This window comes from Fukomys damarensis, unplaced genomic scaffold, assembly GCF_012274545.1.
Source record: "Fukomys damarensis isolate Sample0158 unplaced genomic scaffold, DMR_v1.0_HiC HiC_scaffold_23, whole genome shotgun sequence".
NCBI lineage: Eukaryota > Metazoa > Chordata > Mammalia > Rodentia > Bathyergidae > Fukomys > Fukomys damarensis.
Window position 1 is genome coordinate 27,521,595 of NW_022900935.1, and position 14,915 is coordinate 27,536,509.

Genomic DNA, 14,915 nt, shown 5'->3' on the forward strand with positions numbered 1-14,915 from the left:
CGGGGAACCCCAGAGCTAGTTAAGCTAGTACAGCCCTCCTTCCGCCCTCGGTCCATGTCAGAACCTCTCTGAATGGCCTCCTCCATCCATGAGGCTGAACAGGTGCTTGCTCACCTCCCATGATGGGGGCCGATAACCTCCTGAGCCACAGCACCCATCGCTGGACTACAGGGACAGCTGAGAGGGCTTCCTTTTCTTGGCCACAGTACACATCCTCATGATTTCCAACTACTTATATGAACCAAGCAACCTGAAAATAACTCAAAGAAATCATTTGCCCCCATACTGTATCCGTACTATTTAGAACAGTATTTTCTTCTTAAAGGAATCATTCACAAAACAGGAAACTACCTATAAGAAGTAGCCTGGTGAAGCAGTGAGGGCTGTGCACATTCCCTATAGAAGTGTGGATTTACCTGGAATGAGAAGTGTGCAAAGGCTAATAAAATGGGGACTTTTAAGAAACCCTCACATTTATTTTATAAAAGAGCACCTCCACACCAGTCGTCTCATTTGGTTCTCAACACCACTCCACGATGCTGAATCCTTTACTAATGAGGAAACAGACTCAGAGAGGTGAAAGGATGTGTCCAAGTCCTGCCACTTGCTAGTTAATCTGAGCCTTAAGCTCAGGCTTCTGACCACAGACAGCCCTACCCCCACTGCACTGCCCATGCGTCAGTATGCTTTGTAAATGCTACCCTTTCCCAGCTTATGGGATAAATACGAAAACAGTCTATGGCCCAAACAGAGCTCAGTCAAATAAAGCAGGAAAGTAAGAAAATTATTTTAAAGCATTACAATAAAGACTGAAATCAAAGGAAAGAACATACTACGTTAGGAAAATGGAGAAAAGAGTGACAAATTACGTGGCAGAATTGAAGAATAGTTCATGGAAAAAGAAGTTTATATTGAATTTTGACATTTAACTCTATTTTGTGAGCAGAGATAAACAAAATGAATTCCAAACCAACAATCAAAACTCCAGAACAACAACAAAGAAAGATACGTAGGTAGAAGGCCACGTAGCATTAGGGGGTTAGAGTTTGGAGACGAGGAAGAGGTGACACCAAGAAGCAGTAACACTGGATGCCACTACAAACAGGGTGCCATGGGATAGCAAGAATGAGACGGAGTCAGGGTGCGTGAGGGCAACAAATATATCCAAGAAAAATATTATTCGGTTTAGTAACATCATTCTGACAACGCAGAATGAATAAATTGTGGAGTCAGAAATTGAGAAGGGCTAGAAATTTATGAGGTTGTTGCGGTATCACTGGAAAGCAAAAGGGAAGAAAGAGTTCATCTCTGCATGAATAAGTACCCAAACTGTGGTGTGGACACATAGCAGAGCACAGTACTAAAGGAATGAGATTTTAATACATACTATAAAATAGAGGAGCCCAGGAAATCTCTACTCACTGAAATAAGACAGACTCAGAAGGACTGATATTGTATGATTCCACTTGCAGGAGGTGCCTAGAGTAGACAAATTCAGAGACAAAAAAAAATAGGATGGAATTTATTGGAGGGTAGAGAGAAGTGGAGAGGTATTGTTTAGTGGTACAGAGTTCATGTTGAGAAAGATGGACAGAATTGAGTAGAAATAGTATTGGTGGAGGTACCTGCAATCAGGTGTAAGGAAGGTTAATTCTATTTTCATCGTAAGTTATACCACACTATTTGCTGCTGAGGCTATATTATTTTGATTTTTAAATTCATTCATTTATTTATTGTGCTTTGATTAAACCCAGGGTCTTCACTGAGCTATGTTCTCAGCACTTTATAGTTTGTTTGTTTGTTTGTTTACTTTGAGACAGGTTGTAATTAAGTCATTAAATTACCCAGGCTGGGCTTGAGCTTGAGGTCCTCCCAACTCAGCCTCCCAGCCTGCTGGGGTTACAGACATATGCCACCATGCTGGATTGAGTTTTAAATAGTAGTACAATTATAAAACATTACATGGCACTCCATTGATATGTACAACTTTTATGCTTTATGTATCAGTTAAAATAATGTAAAAAATAAAATCTAAAATAAAAAATATTAGTAGTGAAAAATGAGGGATCTAACTGAATTTAAAAGGCATTTCTGGAGTAAAATGTATCGACTCTATGATCCTAGGGGAAACAGTGAGGACCTCAAAGCAGTAGTTTAATGCATTGATGTGCAGAACATAGATTTGGTCTTGAAGAGAAGACAAAAATGATGGGTTCCGATCTGAGCACTTTGATTTGGAGCTACCTCTGGGATATCCCATGGGCACTGCCAAGTAGTCACTTCCATCTGTAGCCTGGTGAAGCAATCAGGGCTGTAAATCTTCCTTATAAATCCCTCTTGGGAAAAGCATGACTTACTTTGTAGACTTACCATTAGATCTTTGGCTGTGTGTTAGGAGGGAAGGTGATGTTCCCCAGTGCTGTAGGCTATTTGGGGAATAGTGGGACTTTGTTTTTTGGGGGAAATTAAGAGTTAGTGTGGCTGGAGCCTCCCTCAGTCCAGCCATGCTTCTGTGAATAGGTTTGGATCACATATGTTAAACCAGTGTTGGGCGTGAGGGGTAGAGGTGAGGGCCATGAGATGGGTCCTCAAGAAAAGACCTGCTGGTCTAGCTTCTGGCCATTCTGTGCCAAGGCAGCCTTCACTGACAGCCTCAGCTGCAGAGCCTCCAGTGTCGAAGGTTCCCACTGGGACGGTGGCCCATGTCCACTGACTAATAGGTAGAAAGGCACTGACACCTGCCGCTTCATAGGAGAACTCTGCTGGCCACTTTAGTACCAGAGCCCCCATAGGTGTAGTCAGGCCCACTATCTGGCCTCACCTTCTCCCTCTACCCCATCCCTTGTCCCTCCACCCCACTGGTATGGATCCAAGGACATACACTAACCAGCACCCTGCCCACCAGAGCCTATGATGGAGGTAGGGGCTGAAATATCTAAACAGCTCCTCAAGCTCCTCCAACTTGGCCTATTTGTAATACTTCCTCTAATCTCAAGATAGGTTTACTAGATCTTTGAAGACCACTCCATTTTTAGCATGTACTGGGCAGGAACTAATGGCTATTTTCTATTTCACAAGATAGAGAGGTAACAGGCTTCACTTAATCCAGTTGAACAAGTAATAGAAAGACTGTCAGGTGTTCAGCAAATAACTCCATCCAACCTGCCCCAAAGACTGCCATGGAAAAAACTATTAAGCGTGATGTGTTTCATTTTCTCTCTTCTGCGTCCCTGGAGTGTTTACTGACATTTGAAGCCTGGTAATAATCTTTATCCGCTAGCCATGTTTCTGAATCTTCAGCCAAGTTCATGGCTGTCCCATTTGCTGAGTCAAATGCTCTAATCAATGAACTCATTCTAAATAGCCTTCCTTCTAGATATAAAAGAGAAAGAGAAAATAAACCCCTTTAAGCTTAGCATCACAAAGTTTGCTATGGAAACACTATCTTGTCACAGAAGAGAGGGTCTATTAATAAAAATAAATATATTTGGGGCTTCTATACAATAGGATAAATCAAATGAGACAAGACGGGGAGGACAGTTGTTCATTTAGCATATTTTGATGGGACTTGTTTTTATTGTTTTATTTTTCTTCAGTTGCTTTTGTCTTTGTATACTTTCTACACAAATCGTGAGGCCCAGTAAATTAAAACATATCTTGCTTTCCACTCAAATTAATCTTAGGAACATATATTGCTTAAGAAAGATAGAGATGCATAAACTTTTATAAACAAAAAGAATCTCAAATAAATACATTATTTATAATGCCTGATTAACCGTAGCTAGAATTTATTGGGCACTTACTATGTGCCAGCCACTAAGCTAATACTATGTGAGTGTGCAAATTATAAATTCTACGCATCTTATATACGGATGTAGAACTCAAATAAGATTAATTTGACTAAGCCCATGGCTTTACCATATCACATTGTTGCTCTTACACTGACATAAGATGGAATATATGTGTGTGTGTGTGTATAATCATTTAGTATCAAATTATAAACTAGCCCAAGTTTGAAGAGGAAGAAGAAATTCTGAAATATGTGCCAATTTTCATCCAGGAAAAGGCAAACACCAAATAAAGAGTCATGGTAGAAACAATCAAACTGAGACATACTAGCACGGAGGAGGCAGTCACTGCAACACGAGTGGCTCTCCTCAGTCTCAGTAATACGATGGCTGATGCTCATGTCCTTGCCCCCGAATCCTTCCATGTACACACACCTTAAAACATCACATTGTACACCTTAAATATGTATAATTTCTATTCTTCATTTGTGATTTATTAAAGCCGAAAAACAAAATAAACTTCGCATGCTTAAGGCAATTAGGAAATACGTGACAAATTTGGAAGGTATTCTAGTCAATACAATTAAAAGAACAATCCAAGTAAACGAAACTATTTGAAAAATGCAGATATTCAGAACGCACATAGTAAAGGTTTCATTGCACTAGGATTTCACGTAATGGAGAATGTAGAGCCCATTTTGACTGGTGATTTTCTTTAACGGGAAGATGAACCTTCTAATGCCATGAGCTACTGTTGCTTTCCACAATTCGGAATTAACATACACTTTATTGCTGTTTAAACTGGTTCGTCTCTGTCTACACCTAACTTAAGATATGACCCAATCTTAAAGTCCACTTGCATGGTGTGGACAAAAAAGACCTTCAGATGAGAACATAATGGTGCGCTGCTGCAAACAGAGGGAAGATCTGATTTCTATGCACCCTTCCCTAGGCCCAGGGAGCGTTCTCATTTTATTAATAATCAATACTACAGAGTTGCAATTCCTATCATGCATGCTGCTGCCAAATAATACCAATGTTACCTTAATTGTGATGATTCTCATTTAGGAAGAATTCAGATGTCACTGCACATGTTTATCTTCGTACCTTACACATATTCATAATTTAAGAAAGGCCGCATCCTCCCTAATCATATATCACCTGACCTGCCAGCGTAGTAGTCTAGGTTCCCAGTTTGCTATTCTACTTCCCGGCAAGCTTCATGAGAGAAATAAAACTAACTTGCATCACATACAACATGTTGCCTCTATAAATGCCGGAAAGAGAAGCGAAATGAACAGCCAGAGCATATGGCAGCGAGAGAGCCGTCGGCTCTAAGAAGCGAGCTGTGCATGAACAGCAAGGAACATCTTGAAAGGCTCAAGACATATGTGTTTAGAACGAAGACTGAAGTGTTTCATAATAAAAACAGGACAAAGTGAACCATGAGTGCTGAATAACGTTTTAATTAAAAATAGATTTTTAGCCTTCCATGTGAATATACAATATGCTCCACAGATGGGTTTTATATTTAAGCCTTATTCAAATAAAAAAAAAATTAAGTGAGGCAAATAAAGCTGAAAACTGCAGTAAGGCTAAACTGTATGTAAACAAAAGAGGTTTCTGGTGCAAACAAACAGGGAGTGAAGAGCCACTCTTCCTCATCCATTTTCTGGGTGTACATTGCAAAAATAGATCAAGCAGCCTCCTCCTGGTGCAGACGCGTTTCTCTCCCTTTGAAATATTTAATAGACACACACAGGAGACAAACTAATATTTGACCATGGAGAAGTGGTTAGATTACTTCATGTATATCAATTCTAATCAGCAAATACATTTATGTTCCATTTTAGAAAAATGAAGAAATGTATATTAAAATCGTAAGATACACAATTTGTAAAATAAAACCTTCCAATTTTGTAAAAATGTACATGACTTTGTAGTAAAATATATAGAAATATTACTGATTTATCTCAGCATTCTTACTTTGATATAACTGCTTCTCTGAATCTTTTGTGCTGTGCTACTTTTTAAAATCAGAAAATAACATTTGAAAAATCCAATTAAAGTTGTGATAGTTGCCTAGAAAAACTGCTACAAAATAATAATGGTTCTAAGTTCATCAGAACTTTTGAAAAATAAAACTTTGATGTCTAAGACATAAAACTTTGATGTCTTGCAAGGCAAGAAGAAATTATTTAAAGTCCCCTGGTTTTATGGAAACAATAAATCATAACTCCTTTGCACAAAACCACAGGCATCCAGCTGATGAATGTGTAACAATAATGCTTTTGTGGGCACATGGTGACAAGGGTATACTTCTGTATAGTTGGAGAAAATGTTTAAATCGAATATAAAAAGCTTCCTAAAGCCCTTTTCAACACATTTAAACAGCACAGGTTTAAACTGGAAAATCTCTGGCAATAAGTTCATTGTATGAATGTTTATTTTTAAAAGTTCAGTTGAGGTTAGAGGGTGCGTGTGTGTGTGTGTGTGTGTGTGTATGTGTGTGTGAGATCTTTAAAAGATGGGTCAAAAGTCAACTGAGGAGCACCCTTTCTTACAAGGCTTTTTGACCCCCCCCCTTTTTGTTGCCAGTCCTCATTGATATGTTCGCTCACTTGAAATTTGCCTCAGGCACGTGCCACTTGCCGCCCCCCCAGAATACTTCATTAGCCCCCCCGTTTCTATTCCTTTATGCCAGTGCTTGATTTTTCCCCCTTAAAATACTTTTCTCTTTTCCTACATATTCCGATCCAACTTAGGCTTCACACAGAATTCTGTCTCTCCCTCTGTACTGAATGAACCTTTTGCAGAGAAACCACCTTAGTTTTCTATCTTTTGAGCTTGTATTGCTCAGTGACCCCTCAGCAAATACAGATTCCTTTGTGCCGTGGCTCACTGTAGTCTTTTCAAATGTTTATGCTATCTGCTAAACTAGATTGAACGTTCTGTGAGAATATTTAAGAAATCAGTATTTTTTAAAAGGCATTCCTTGTAGTCAGTGTGCATGCCCAATAAATAGGCTCAAAGGAGAAAAATACTGGAGGGACACAAACTACAAAACCCTGACCCTGAGCCTTAGTGGGAACTTTGAGATTCCAGATGCACCCGCTTAATGATACTGTGAAAATGAAGTGGTATTATTTGAACACCCAAAGACTTTTTGGGAAGAGGACAAAAGCATCCAAGCAAGGGCCTTGATGGGATGTTAACATACATTTAACCTCATCCTGGATCCTAATTTCACCGTTTACCTTCATACCCTAACCACACCACGTCTTCCCCTAGTGCACTGTGCTTCTTCATGCCTCCAGTCAGGCTCTCGGGGGCTGCCTCTCCTCTTCTGACAACTTCATCCTTTAAGATCAGCACGATCCTTCCATGATACCCTTCCTTCTCCATTACGAAAGTGACTGTTTCCACATTCATGCTCTAAAAGTGCCCACTTAGCTGTCCTTCATAGGCTTGCTTATATTGTATATATCTCCATAATAGGCTTAACTTTTTATAATTCCTTGCCATGTGTTTATGAGAAGTCAGAGCGTATCATTTTATATTTTCCCAGTGATATTCATAGTATCTACATCATAGAAGATACCCAATATTTGCATAAGAATACATAAATAAATGAATGACTTTGCTAACTGGTTAGATGAAGGGGAAATGTATATAACTCATGAGAAATGGAAATCAAAGGCTAACAATTATTCTCCTTGGAGTTCAAGGCATGATGTTTCTACTTTCAATGTTAAATATATTAAAGGTGCTAACTGTACCACGGCTAAGTAAGAGAATATCCACATTTGTAGGAAATATGCAGTGAAGTTTGGGGTGAAGGGCCATGATGTATGTGACATACTCACCATGTTAAAAAAAATACCTGTACAATAATATGTATATAATATCTACGGAGAAAAAGAATGGGGTAGAGGTGAAATGAATCTCAAAGACAATCATATGAGATGCTAATGGCCAATGATTCTGGGCAAAAGATAAATTTGCAACTTATCTACATCAAAATAAATTCAAAAAGTAAACAAATAAATAAATAGAACTAAAACTCATCCAGATGATGAAGGTAATGCAATGAAAATTTTTTGTTTTGTTTTGGACTGAGGACCTTGCTCTTGCAAGGAATGCAGCAGAACCACTGAGCTAAATTCCTGAAAATGTTTTAAAAGAATGTGAGAAAAAGAGAGATAGAGAAAAAAAAAGTCCTACAGGCCCCTTACTACAGAGGGGACACAAACAGGAGTTTGATCCATGGTGGGATCCAAGGTTCATGATCTATGAGAAAGCATTATCATCACCTATAGACATTCTTAATACGGATCTTAGATTTACTACATCAAGATCTTAAGAGGTTGAGATTTTTAACAAGTTTCCATCATGGCTTTGATCAGTTAGGATTTGGAATCACTAACGTTCCATGTACATAGCCAGAGAACTCCCAGCCTTTAGACCTGGATATTTTAGCATTGTGTTTCACTAATGAGTATTAGGTACCTCACAGAAATTCTACCTCTTAATCTTATCTCTAGGAAAAATTCTTTCCAAATTATGATAACTTCCTATTATTTTTGGCAAAAAAGATTACTGGATTCCTTAAGTCCTATGGACTCTTCACTTACAAATCTTTCTAGTGGAAGTGCTCATAAATTACAAACTGACTAATTTTTCTCCTTGCTTTGTGTAGCAGAGGTGGGTTAATAAGTAGAAGCATTGGTCATCAGACATGGAGCAGAAACAAAAAGGAACTATCTGGAGTTATTTATAAAACATAGACAAATGTTCTGAATTTTAAAAAGCCTCCTCAAATATAGAAGTGGATAAGTCACTGAGAATCAAGTCTACATCTTAAAATTCAATATTAAATCCAATATCTAAAGAAAATCAAACTATTGTAAAGTTCTATAGTGTATTTACAATAAAGCACTAATATCCGGATTTAAGTCCTAGTTCAGTTGCTTACACTCCCACTGTGTAACCTACGGGAGACACTTAATTCAAATATGGCTTTCTTATTTGTGTAAAACGTAAATTATAATCCCTACTTCATCAAATTTCACAAATATGCTATGGAAATGCATAAAACTGCTTGAAAATGATAAGTAGCTATATAAAATAAGCCAATATTTATTATAAAAGTTTAGCAGACATAGTCATTCCAAGGCTTTAAATGTTTGGTAGATAAAAATTCAGTAAAGTCAAATGTTCTTTTTCTTCCATGTTCCCAACATAAACACTTGAAAATACTTCCTTACTCAAAAGCTGGCATCTTTGCTGTCATTTGGCAAAAACAATTCCCCTTTGGTTTCCAGTGGACCTGAAATAACTATGACATTTTTGTTTAAGATTATCAACAAAAACCTTTCCAAATTATGCAGCCTCTATGCCAAAATATATCATTATGAAACAGTTTAGGAATATATCATGAGAACCACTGCTTAGCCACAAAAGAAAAGAGAATAGCATAATTTTTTCTATCCTTCAGGAAATTCAAAGTATTTTTAACATGTCCTTGTTGAATAGTAGTTTGTTTTTCAACTTTGCCTTCTACTTAATAGAATTTATTAAAAATAAAAGAATTCCTAAAAACCGACTGTAATATGTGTGTGTGTGTGTGTGTGTGTGTAAAACCACTCTCCAAGATGATTGTAAACTGCATGAATTACAAACATGCACTAATAAAATTTATAAAAATAAGAGAGAAAAGGAAGTTATACTGTTTGGGAAAAAATATTTTATGTGAGTTCAGTAGATTGTCCACTGTATAAGAAAAACAACAATAAATACTTATAGAATTCTTACCATGTTATGGGCATTGTTTCAAATATTTAACAACTGTTAACTAATTTAATCATAACAACTCCTCCATGGGTTTGGTAAGATATTCATTTTACAGGTAAGTAAACTGAAATACACACACACACACACACACACACACACACACACACAAATAGGTAATTTGTCTCAGGTTAGAGTCAAATGGTTGAAGTAGGATTCAATCTAGCAGTATAATTCCAGAGATCATATATATATATACATATATATCATTATATATATATGTATATAGGGAGAGAGAGAGAGAGAGAGAGAGAGAGAGATCTCTATATATAGCATAATGAGGTATTTTTGTGGGCAGCGAATATTTCATATATAATGAGATATAAGAGCGAAAATGCAATGCTTGCCTGTTATCCAGAAATCTCCAAAAATGTTTTAATATGTTGGATATTTCTTAGGTTAAAAATCTCTGAAAGGTAAAAATCTGTAATTTTAAAATTTAGAACTTCTGAAAAATTTATACCTATAAACTTAAAATGGGTGTATTTTTAAAAGATATAATCTTTAATATTTTTATAGTATTATGAAAACTATGATTGATATATTGCATTTGTTAAAACTTCCTAAGAATCACAGAAATGTTCATCTAGTTGAGATAATGTAGGGCCCTTCCTATAGAAGTAGGATACTAACTAACCTCTACCTCTACCATCTTCCAGATTAGAAAAATATTGTTAATTTTGTAAAACACATTGTGCCAAATCCAAAATAAAAGAGGCAAAATAAACTTCCTAGGATTATTTTAGCAGGCATACTCTCAAATTAAATAGACTTATATTTTAAAAACAGCACCTTGACTAATGTAATGTAAAATGTTTGAATGGACAATAAATATTCTCAGAGGCAGAATTAACTTGTTTAGAACCTATCAGAGTAGATAATGTACTGAAGTTTAACAATATTTTAAGGGAACAAAAATAACAATTCTAAGCTGTCTGTGTCTGTGTGGATTTGTGCACAAAATAATGAAGTTAGTAACCAGAAAGAGGAACTAAATCCTTTTAAATCATTTACTACTTATCAGATACAATGCTAATCACTACATTTTTCACCTCATATATTCGTCACAGTAACTGTCCCAAGTACATATCATTCCTATTTCATGGATACTGAAATTGAGATTCTAGACTTCCAGGTACCACCCCACAGTACCGAATTCAAACCCAGACATATGTTGTTGCTCTGAAACTATATTGTATGACCTACATACATTAAATAGTAAATTTAAGAGTCATACTAAATAACCTGAATAATCTGATCTCATATCAAGATTTAAAAAAAATGCTTTTCTACATTTTTTCACACAGATCATGTCTTTTTTTTTTTTTTTTTTTTCGGTACCAGGGATCGAACTTGGTACCTTGCGCTGGCAAGGTAGGCAGCGGAACCACTAAGCTAAATCCCAGGCTCCAGATCATGTCATTTTTTGCTCCAGTCAGATCCTCAGGATCCATCAAAGAACTGTCTCTAATAGCTTGGAGCTCCAGTACTGACAGTTACCCTTCACTGAGCATTATGCAATGTGTGTTAACTCTTCAAATCATCAAAAACAATCTTATGAAAAATCTTCCATTTTATTATTTATTTTGTTTTTTGAGACAGGGTCTCACTATGTAGTTGAGACTGACTTGGAACTCACTAAGTAGCCCAGGATGGTCTCGCACTCACAGAGATCTTCCTGCCTCAGCCTCCCAAGTGCTGGGATTACAGGCATGCGCCACCACGCCCGGCAATATCTTCCATTTTATGAATGAGAAACCCCGTTCATAAAGGTTAATAACACCGAGGTGATGAATTCAGAGTGGGAGATCTGGAGTGTGTTCGACGTATTGTTATTAGTCCAGATGGAACGTTTCTCAAGCTGCAATTTCCCTCTCCTGGATCATTCACGAAAGTGTTGTTGTAATGGTGTCTAGTGTATGCTAGAGAATGGCCCCACATATTTTCCCATTTAATCCTAATACTTTCCTATTTCATGGTGGACAAAAAGGAAGGTCAGAGAAGTTGGAAGTGCTTTTACTGCTATGCAGCATTGCAGTTCACCCCTGGTAATAGAAATGCACTTAATACTAGTTGAAAAACAACATAAGACTAAACCCTTTTCCAAACCTTTGTTTGTATATATCACTAATTCCACTTGAAAGAAAAAAGCAAAACTCCAGTAAATTAGTGAAGAATGAGTTTGGTGAAGCCTTTTACAGGACACAATTCTATTCTATTTTATTACCTATGTTCCAAGACATCGTCTTTCCTTAAAGACTTATCTCATTTTCTTTCTGAACTATATTTTAAACTCAGAAAGCTAAGTTTCTTTACATTTTCACTGTAACAGGAAGCACACTGAGTCTTTTTCTATTTCTATGAACTCTCGGGTCAGCTGTAATACACTTTCAGTACCTTCCTTTCATATCCTTCCCCTTTCATGGGAGATCTCTTCGTGAGACGGTCTCTTTGCTCATTTTTAATATTCAGCTGTTGGAAATTTGCCTTGAAGTTTAATGAATTAATGTCACTTCAGTTTTCATTTTAATCCACCGAGGTTTTTATCTGCAGAGGTACTAATAGCTGCATCATTTGAAAACATGAGCTGCAACAAGCTGAGCTTTTTGACCACTTTTCCAGTCGAGAGACAGAATTTGATTTAGAATCAAGTCCAAGAGTTACCATTTACTAGCTGCTTTTTCGCTGTAGTTTGATCCTCAGTTTCCCAGTCTGTAAAACAGATTACTTACCATGATTCAGATATACAGTGAATATTTAAATTTAAAACCTTAGTAGAAGACACCTTTCCATTAACCCTTCAAAATATTCCCCTTTGCTTCAAGTACATTTACTCCCATCATTCTTGCTACTTCCGGAAGCAGTCCCAGAAGTCTTCTCTCTGCCTTTACGAGGTGTGATTTAAAAAAAAAAACAAAACTGTACAATGAAGGCAGCTGTGGAGTGTTGTCCAATGGAAATGCAGGCTCACAAAAACATGAGTGTGTCCTCATCCGCATTATTCATGAGATCTAGCACTGTTCAACCTTCGGTTCTTCTGCAGAGTCAAAATGACTATGAAAGGTAAATGTTTTCAATCAATTTAGGACATAGAGGCAGCTACAACAGGCAACTAGGGACCCTCACAGAAAGAACTTCCAGAGCTGCTTTGGAAAGTGGCAAAGATGATGGGATGAGTTTGTTCAAAGTGAGAGAGATTGACGATAATATGTCTTTCACTATAGTACACTTTTACAAATTAAAACACTCAGTATTTTAAAATCATACCTCATATACCTACACTAGCTCAAAGACATTTTGTGAAAATACAATCAGATAATGCATGTAAATTACCAAACACAGATGGTATCCCTTAGCAAAGAGTAATTTAATTCCCTTGTTGTATGAACTTACAAAAATACACAAGATGGGATAGGGAGTAAAACAAATACCTTGTCGTTCTTCCCAAACTTGTAAACATTGAAATACCTTACCTACGAGAACAAAAGACATTCTTTTCCATCCAGTTCACTTACACTATTTAGCCCAACTTCAATATTATGATTTGAGTTTTTTAAAGAAGACTGTATTTCATTGAGACCACTTTGCTTAGTCACGTAGTATTTTATAAAAATTATTAGTTAAGAAAGTTAAACACGGTTTCTAGATTGAGTAGGCTGGCTACATCTGAAAGCCAGCAGATAGAGAATTATTCATCTCACTGTGAATGATGACAAAGGGTAAGACATCTGGAGAGAAAATGATTTTTAAGGCTCCTCCTGGGAACTAAGAAATTCATAGAAGATATTTAAATTCCATTGAAATATAAGATGCCCAGAACAATGGGAAGCAACTGCAATACTAGCGCTGTATTAAATTTATCACCTTTTGAAGTAAGGTTTAGGAGGTGGCCATAGTCATGAGCTTCGTAAATCTTGGTTAGCCAGGTAGCAAACAAAAAGGCAAGCCACTATACTGTAAAACTTCCTTTTTTTAAAGAAAATTAAGACTATTTCTTTGAAAAATAAATTCCATTACTAAACATTAACTGAACTGAGGATCTATCGCTTTCTTCTTCAATACCAGGATGATTCAGTCAAGATTTCTCATCTTTTCCATTTTTCTTTCTTGACCACAAATATAGATCGACTGTCTGACAGTACCAGTGTTGTCAGAACTTCTCATCACTTACATCCAGATAGAGTTAGACTTTGTGTTGCTTTAACTGGCTCATCATAGATTTTTCTATGAAGTTATCCGACAAACATGGGAGGAAGAGGCAATAAGGCCTGACATCGTTGACCAGCAGAATGAGATAAGGGAGTCATTGATAATTCAGTTTGTTAATTCTTATCATAAAGATATGTCAGTTTGTGGTGCTGAGGACACAAAGTCTGTGACAGAAGAGCCCACACAGAGCATGACAAACATGAGTCATTTCATAGATGCTGCATTGTCATTTTTTGTTACTTGTCCCACCATCAATACTCAGGCTATGCTTCTTCTTTTTTGGGAAGGGGGGTTGAGGCAGGGTCTCACTGTGTAGTTGAGACTGAGTTGGAACTCACTACATAGCCCAGGCTGGTCTCAAACTCACAGTGATCCTCCTGCCTCGGCCTCCTGAGTGCTGGGATTACAGGCGTGCGCCACCACGTCCGGCCAGGGTATGCTTCTTGAGTTCAGAAATGCCCTTGTATTGTACCAAGTCTCAGTACGCTCATAAAGGTTATCTAAAAATATGACAAAATGCACTTCCTTATCTTTTCAAAATAACTTTATTGGGATATATTTGACATAAAATTATATATTTAAGATTTACTTGATATTTTTATATAAGCATACATTGTAAAATGGTATCAAGCTCATTGACGTATACCTCTACATACCATTTGTGCGTGTTAAAATTTAGTATCTACCCTGTTGGCAAATAACAACTATATACTAGTTAACTATGGTCACTGTGCTTTGCATTAGATATCTAGAATTTAATAATCTTGGATAGCTAAAGTTTTGTACTCTGTGACCAGTAACACTCAATTTCCCTTTCCGCATTATCCCTGACCAACTACCATCCTATTTGCCTCGTCTGTGGGTTTGGTTGTTTTGGATTCCCATGCAAGTGAGATCATGCAGTATTTCTTTCTGTTTTGCTTTATTTTGCACAATGTCCTCTAGTTATGTGGGCAAAGATTTCCTTTTAAGGATTAATAGCATTCCATTGTATATACTGCATATTTTCTTTAGCCATTCATCTGTTGATAGGTACTTAGGCTAATTCCATATCTTGGTAATTGTAAA